The following is a 6,878-nucleotide window of genomic DNA, read 5'->3' as shown; positions in this document are numbered from 1 at the left end:
TGTTTAAGTTTTCAGGAAACCATGGGCAAGTGAAGAAGAAAGAAGCAGACCCGGAAATTCTTTTGCTGGATATCTAACTTGCAGATGCGTGCTCTCAATGATTCTAATGTCTAACTTGTTGAATACAGGTTTGGAGGCGATCCACTTAGGCTGGATGAACTTCAGGGCCCGACCACTCAGTCCCAAACTAGAACCAGCGTGACCGCCCAAGAGAACACAGCCGGTCCCGACCTTGAGATCCGAGAAAGTCCTATGATGATGACAGTCCATCAAACCGACCAAGGAAGCTCCTAGACAACAAAACCAAGGGTGAGTCAATCCATTTGGTAGAAATGAAAGAAACTGATAATGGATTGGGTGGTTTGAAATTGAAAATTTCCAAGTTTTTAATGGCAAGAATGATCCGGAATGCCTTTCTTGAATGGGAAGAAAGATTGAACTTGTTTTTGATTGTCAAAACTTTTCTGATATTAAAAAGGTTAGACTTGCTGCTGCTGAGTTTACTGGCTTATGCTATTACTGGTATGATCAAGTTGTGACTAGCAGGAGAAGAGCAGGTGTGGCGCCAGTTGTACAATGGGATGAGCTTTCCATGCTGATGCGGAGACGCTTGTTCCCGACCATTACCACAGAGATCTACACCATAAACTCAGGCGTTTGCTTCAAGGTTCTAAGTCAGTTGAGGACTACCACCAGGAGATGGAGACCTTGATGATCAAGGCTGATGTAGATGAGCCCTTAGACGCCACCATGGCTAGGTTCTCACCGGGCTCAACCGGGACATACAAGACCCATGGAGCGTGGAAGACTATGACAGCATGGAACAGATGCTACACAAGGCCGGCTGATTGAACAACAACTCAAGAGAAAAGGTCTCTCCAAACCGACCTTTGCTTCAAAACCAACCTTTGCTTCCAAGCCAAACTATCAAGACAAGGGTAAGTCTTCTTCCACAACAAAATAATGCTTTAAGACTGATGTCCCTGATCGTTTTGACAAAGGAAAAGCAGTTGAGAATCCTAGCCGTGCAAGAGACATCAAGTGCTTCAAGTGTCAAGGTCTTGGCCACTATGCCAACCGTTGTCCAAAACAAAAAGGTGATGGTGCTCTTGGAGAATGGAGAAGTCGAATCTGAAGAAGACAAGGAGGATCTCGGACCAGTTTATGATACTGATGATGAGGAAGAAGCACTTGACTTCCCAGTTCATGGCCCCTTCTTGTTACTAGAAAGACTTTGGACGACACATTTGATCCCATCTTTGATGAGGAGGCCGATGGCGTGATCAATGAGTTTTGCTCAACCTTTGTGGAGAGCTCTGGTCCGATCTATGATGAGGATGTTCTTGATGAGCCAAGCCAAGGTTCACTACTGGTTACTAGGCGTACCTTGAGTGTCCAACCCAAATCCAATGAAAAAGAACAAAGGGAGAATCTCTTTCACTCTAGATGTCTCATTTCTGATAAAGTTTGTTCTTTGATTATTGATGGGGGCAGTTGCACTAATGTGGCCAGTGACACTCTTGTAAAGAAACTGGGGCTTGTTACTCGACCTCTTTCTCGTCCTTTCAGGTTAGAGTGGCTCAATGAGGCTGGAGAACAGTATGTGAAGGAGCAAGTCACAGTTCCACTCTCCATTGGCCGATATGAGGATGAGGTTGTGTGCAATGTGCTTCCCATGGATGCTTGCCATGTTCTCTTGGGCCGACCTTGGCAATTTGACAAGAAGGCAGTACATGATGGCTTCACAAACAGGCACTCGTTTGATCACAAAGGAAAGAAGATCACTTTGGTGCCTTTGTCACCTTCGGAAGTCCATCAAGACCAGGTCCAACTTAGGAAGAACCGAGACCAAGACTCTAAGGCTGATAAACCTGAGACAAGTACCAGAAACTCCAACTTCTTTGTCAAAGAAAGTCAGGTAAGGAAGTCTCTTTGCTCTCAAAACCATTTCTCTTACTTGTTTATAAAGAGTCTCTTTTGGCCTCATCTTCTTCTGACCTTGCACCGGAGATTCCGAGTGAATTTTTAGGTATCTTGCAGGATTATACTGATGTGTTTCCAGAAGAAAATCCAAAAGGATTGCCACCAGTAAGAGGCATTGAGCATCAGATTGATCTTGTCCCGGGCGCATCTCTTCCGAACCGACCAGCGTACCGCACCAATCCGGTCGAGACCAAGGAGCTGGAGAAACAGATCAACGACCTGCTTGAGAAGGGATACATCAGAGAGAGTCTCAGTCCCTGTGCTGTGCCTGTTCTACTCGTCCCAAAGAAGGATGGCTCCTGGAGGATGTGTGTGGACTGCCGGGCCATAAACAACATCACGGTAAAGTATCGACATCCTATCCCTCGCCTTGATGATATGCTTGATGAACTCCATGGTTCTAAGTACTTTTCTAAGATAGATTTGAAAAGTGGCTATCATCAGATTAGGATGAAAGAAGGTGATGAATGGAAAACGGCCTTTAAAACAAAACTAGGTTTGTATGAGTGGCTTGTCATGCCCTTTGGTCTCACAAATGCACCTAGTACTTTCATGCGCCTAATGAATCATGTCTTGAGGTCTTTTATTGGTCATTTTGTTGTAGTGTACTTTGATGACATTCTTATTTACAGCAAAAGCCTTGATGAGCACAAACAGCACCTGAAATCTGTTCTTGAAGTCCTTAGAAAGGAACATTTGTTTGCTAACCTTGGAAAATGTTCTTTTTGGCACAGATCATGTGGTTTTTCTAGGTTTTGTTGTAGGTGTAGATGGCTTGAGAGTGGACGAGCAGAAGGTCCAAGCAATCCGAGACTGGCCCATTCCGAAAACCATTAGTGAAGTGAGAAGCTTCCATGGCCTTGCCGGTTTCTATAGGCGGTTTGTTCAAAACTTCAGTACCTTGGCCGCTCCTCTCACTGAAGTAATCAAGAAGAACGTGGGGTTCAAATGGGGACCAGCTCAAGAAGAAGCATTCGAAATCCTTAAAGGGAAGTTGACTAATGCCCCTTTGCTTGTACTTCCAGATTTTTCTAAAGCTTTCGAGATCGAATGTGATGCTTCTGGTGTTGGTATTGGTGCTGTGTTGATGCAGGAAGGAAAACCAGTTGCTTATTTCAGTGAGAAGCTTGGTGGAGCCATGCTCAACTACCCCACATACGACCAGGAACTCTATGCCTTGGTGAGGGCCCTTCAAACGTGGCAGCACTATCTTTGGCCTAAGGAGTTCATCATCCACACTGACCATCAGTCTCTAAGACATCTTAAGGGTCAGCAGAAGCTCAACAAGAGGCATGCTCGTTGGATGGAGTTCATTGAAACATTTCCTTATGTGATCAAGTACAAACAAGGTAAGGAGAATGTTGTGGCCGATGCATTGTCTCGAAGGTATACTCTTCTTTCAGCCCTTGAGACTAAATTGCTTGGTTTTGAATTTATCAAGGATCTTTATGCCTCTGATCAGGATTTTAAAGAGATTTTTCGAAAATGCACCAAGGTTGCCTATGGGAAATACTTTCAAAGTTCTGGTTTCTTATTCTTTGATAACCGTTTGTGTGTGCCCCAATGTTCTTTGAGGGAGTTGTTTCTCAGGGAAGCTCATGGAGGAGGACTTATGGGACACTTTGGTGTCAAGAAGACTTACAAGGCTGTTCATGACCACTTCTATTGGCCGAGTTTGATGAAAGATGTTGAGAGGATCTGTGGCCGATGTGTGGTGTGCAAGAAGTCTAAGCCTAAAGCATCAAACCACGGTTTGTACTCAGCTTTACCCATTCCCTCTCATCCTTGGGTAGACATTTCTATGGATTTTGTGCTTGGTTTGCCTAGGTCCAAAGCTGGACGAGATTCTATCTTTGTGGTTGTTGATAGGTTCTCAAAAATGGCTCATTTCATTCCATGTCACAAAACTGATGATGCTGTGCAAGTTGCAGATTTATTCTTTAAGGAAGTTGTTAGATTGCATGGAATGCCTAAGACCATTGTCTCTGATCGTGATGCTAAGTTCCTTAGCTATTTTTGGAAGACCTTGTGGTCTAAGCTAGGTACTAGATTGATGTTCTCAACAACTTGTCATCCGCAAACTGATGGGCAAACTGAAGTAGTTAATCGAACCTTGTCTGCTTTGCTTAGATCTTTGGTTAAAAAGAATCTTAAGACTTGGGAAGAATGTTTGCCTCATGTTGAGTTTGCTTACAATCATGCATTGCATTCAGCTACTAAGTTTTCTCCTTTTGAGGTTGTTTATGGATTTAATCCTTTGTCTCCACTTGATCTTTTACCTTTGCCTTTGAGTGAACGAGTTAGTACAGATGGCAAGAGGAAGGTGGACACGATCAAGAAGCTACATGAACAGGTCCGGGCCAACATTGAAGCCAAGACCAAAGGCTACAAACGACTTGCAGACAAGAAGAGAAAAGAAATGATCTTTCAGGAAGGTGATCTTGTTTGGGTCCATTTGAGGAAGGAACGATTCCCGGAACAAAGGAAGTCCAAACTCATGCCCCGGGTCGATGGTCCTTTCCAGATTCTCAAGAAACTCCATGACAATGCTTACCAGCTTGATCTTCAGGGTAAGTATGATATCTCTTCAAGTTTTAATGTTTCTGATCTATCTCCTTTTCTTGCAGATGATCCGGATTTGTGGTCAAATCCTTTTGAAGAGGGAGGGAATGATGGAACCCAGGACCTGGACCAGGACTTGGAGCCGACTCAGGACGATCAGATCAGTCCAACTGAGGTTCAGCCGTTCAGCCGTACCAGATCAACGGACAGAGCCGTGTACCGGATCGACCCGAGTGCACCCGGACGCGACCTAAGGATGGATTCACGACCTGATGACCGAATCAGCCGACCCACAGGCGTTCTTCCCCGACCCATTCGTCATTCTAGAGCCAACAGTCAAGTCAGAACCCATGATCATCGAGATGAACCTGATTCCGGACTTAGCCATTCTTTTCTGGCCCGTTTGGGACGTACCGCACACCCGGATCAGGCTGATCTCGACTTGTCCGACCACTTTGATGATTTTATGATGATCGATGCATCCAACTTCTCCAAAGGGATGTTACTTAGGCTCTCTGAAGATTTGGGTCGATCTATCTCTTCATCCGTTCATGGATCATCGTTGATCAACCATGCGGGCAGCCTTGCGTCCGTCCTTCTCCTTACCGCGGACGACCTGATCATCACAGGATGAACCTGGACGAATCACGAACCTGGACAGTCAATGAACCTTGCCAAGTCTTCATCAGTTTCCGTGCATTGACTGGTCTTGGTCCAAGTTCACATTTTCTATGTCTTGTTTTCAACATTTCCATTTTCAATGTTGTCTTTTCCAATAATTTCCTTTATGTTTCTTTGACTCACAAACATTATAAATAAGTGAGTCTCTCATGAATAAAATTCACAATCGATTTCCTTTATCTCTTTTGAGTTTTCTCTCATTGTTCTTTGTCTCAAGAACATTCATAGTTTGCTTGGTGAGGTTATCTCCGAGTGAAACACCTCGTTGTGTTGGACCGGTGCGTCATATCCGGCAACCTTCGAACATCTGGTAGTATCTTTGGGCTTCCGCAACCCTTAGTGTCACCCTTCGATCCATTAGTTCTCAATCCACTCGGATCTGAGTCCATATCATCCATACCGGCAGAGTGATCCCGATTTTGGTTCTATCAGGAACGGTCCCAATGTCCAAAAGTCCGTATCGTTTGGCACCAGCCGAGATGGCTGAGATGAGGTCGACTAAGTCCTGTGAGGGACGAGGGTCGCAGCACAACCAAGTCGGAGATTGACCTATGGTTGGATTGAGACGGTGGAGTCCCGGAGTGGACAGGGCCGGAATGTGATCGAGTTCTTTAAGACTTGACTGATACATTGAGTAGCTTGGAGATTGGGTAAATCTATTAAGACTCGAGTATGCAGTATGTTCTTAAGGACTGAAAATGATCTAGTCATGGACTAGGGTCAAAGTATGACTATGTCTGGTGATGGACAGAAGTCAAGTATGAGGCGGTTTAGTCTCGTAGACATTAAGATCGCAATAGGGCCAAGCTAGGATAAGCTGTGGTCAGTTAAGGAATGATCCAGTAAGTTGGGACTGGGGTCATGAACCTTACCGGATGTGCAGGATGCAAAGAGTTCAGTTGGAACCTTGTCATGATATGGGATGTAAGCACCACTGGATTCGAGGACGAATCCATTCTAAGTGGGGGAGACTTGTCATGTCCCCGTTCCTGGAAATGATCGTTTGAATCGACCATGGTGCAAGGAGACGCACCAGTCAGGTCATGTGACCTAAACACAAGGGTATCATGGCCTGGAAGTAAGGTTAAAGGCATCAGGAAGCTAAGATATAGCTAAACCAAGAAGGAGACAAGTATAAAGGAGTTGTACAAAGTGTATGGCAGATGGGCGATGCAGTGAGCAAGCTCGACCAGCTAGATGAAGTGTAGTGCAGCTCAGTGTAGCTCACTGAAGTGTGTGTCAGCTCCCTGAGCTGGATGAACTAGCTCACTCAGCTGGGTCAGCTGGGGATCAGCTCAACTCAGCTAGACTGAGTGTTCAAGTCTTGGCAGTTGGGCCAGGTCCGGACAGTGGTCGGACCAGGTGGACCACCCAGGTGTGCCGGTGAGCCGGTGGGCACTTGTGGTTGAACCAGGGGCTTGGGAAACCAGCTAAGGCTTGTGTGTGACATGTCTAGGAGCAGTTAGGCATGTCAAGGACGTCTGGTAACTGCCATAGGCGAACAGGTGTGATCTGGACCATTGATTAAATCAATGGCCAGAAATGATACCGAAAGGGTGCAACCTTTGGAAAGGTGACCATTCCTTTTCTATAAATACAAGGGCAAGTCCGTGCCTTTGCAGGCACGTCAGGGCTTCATTCTTCTTCCTGAA

Source organism: Raphanus sativus, chromosome 9 (genome assembly GCF_000801105.2).
Source record: "Raphanus sativus cultivar WK10039 chromosome 9, ASM80110v3, whole genome shotgun sequence".
NCBI classification, from domain to species: Eukaryota; Viridiplantae; Streptophyta; class Magnoliopsida; order Brassicales; family Brassicaceae; genus Raphanus; species Raphanus sativus.
Note: the sequence above shows the minus strand (reverse complement) of the source record.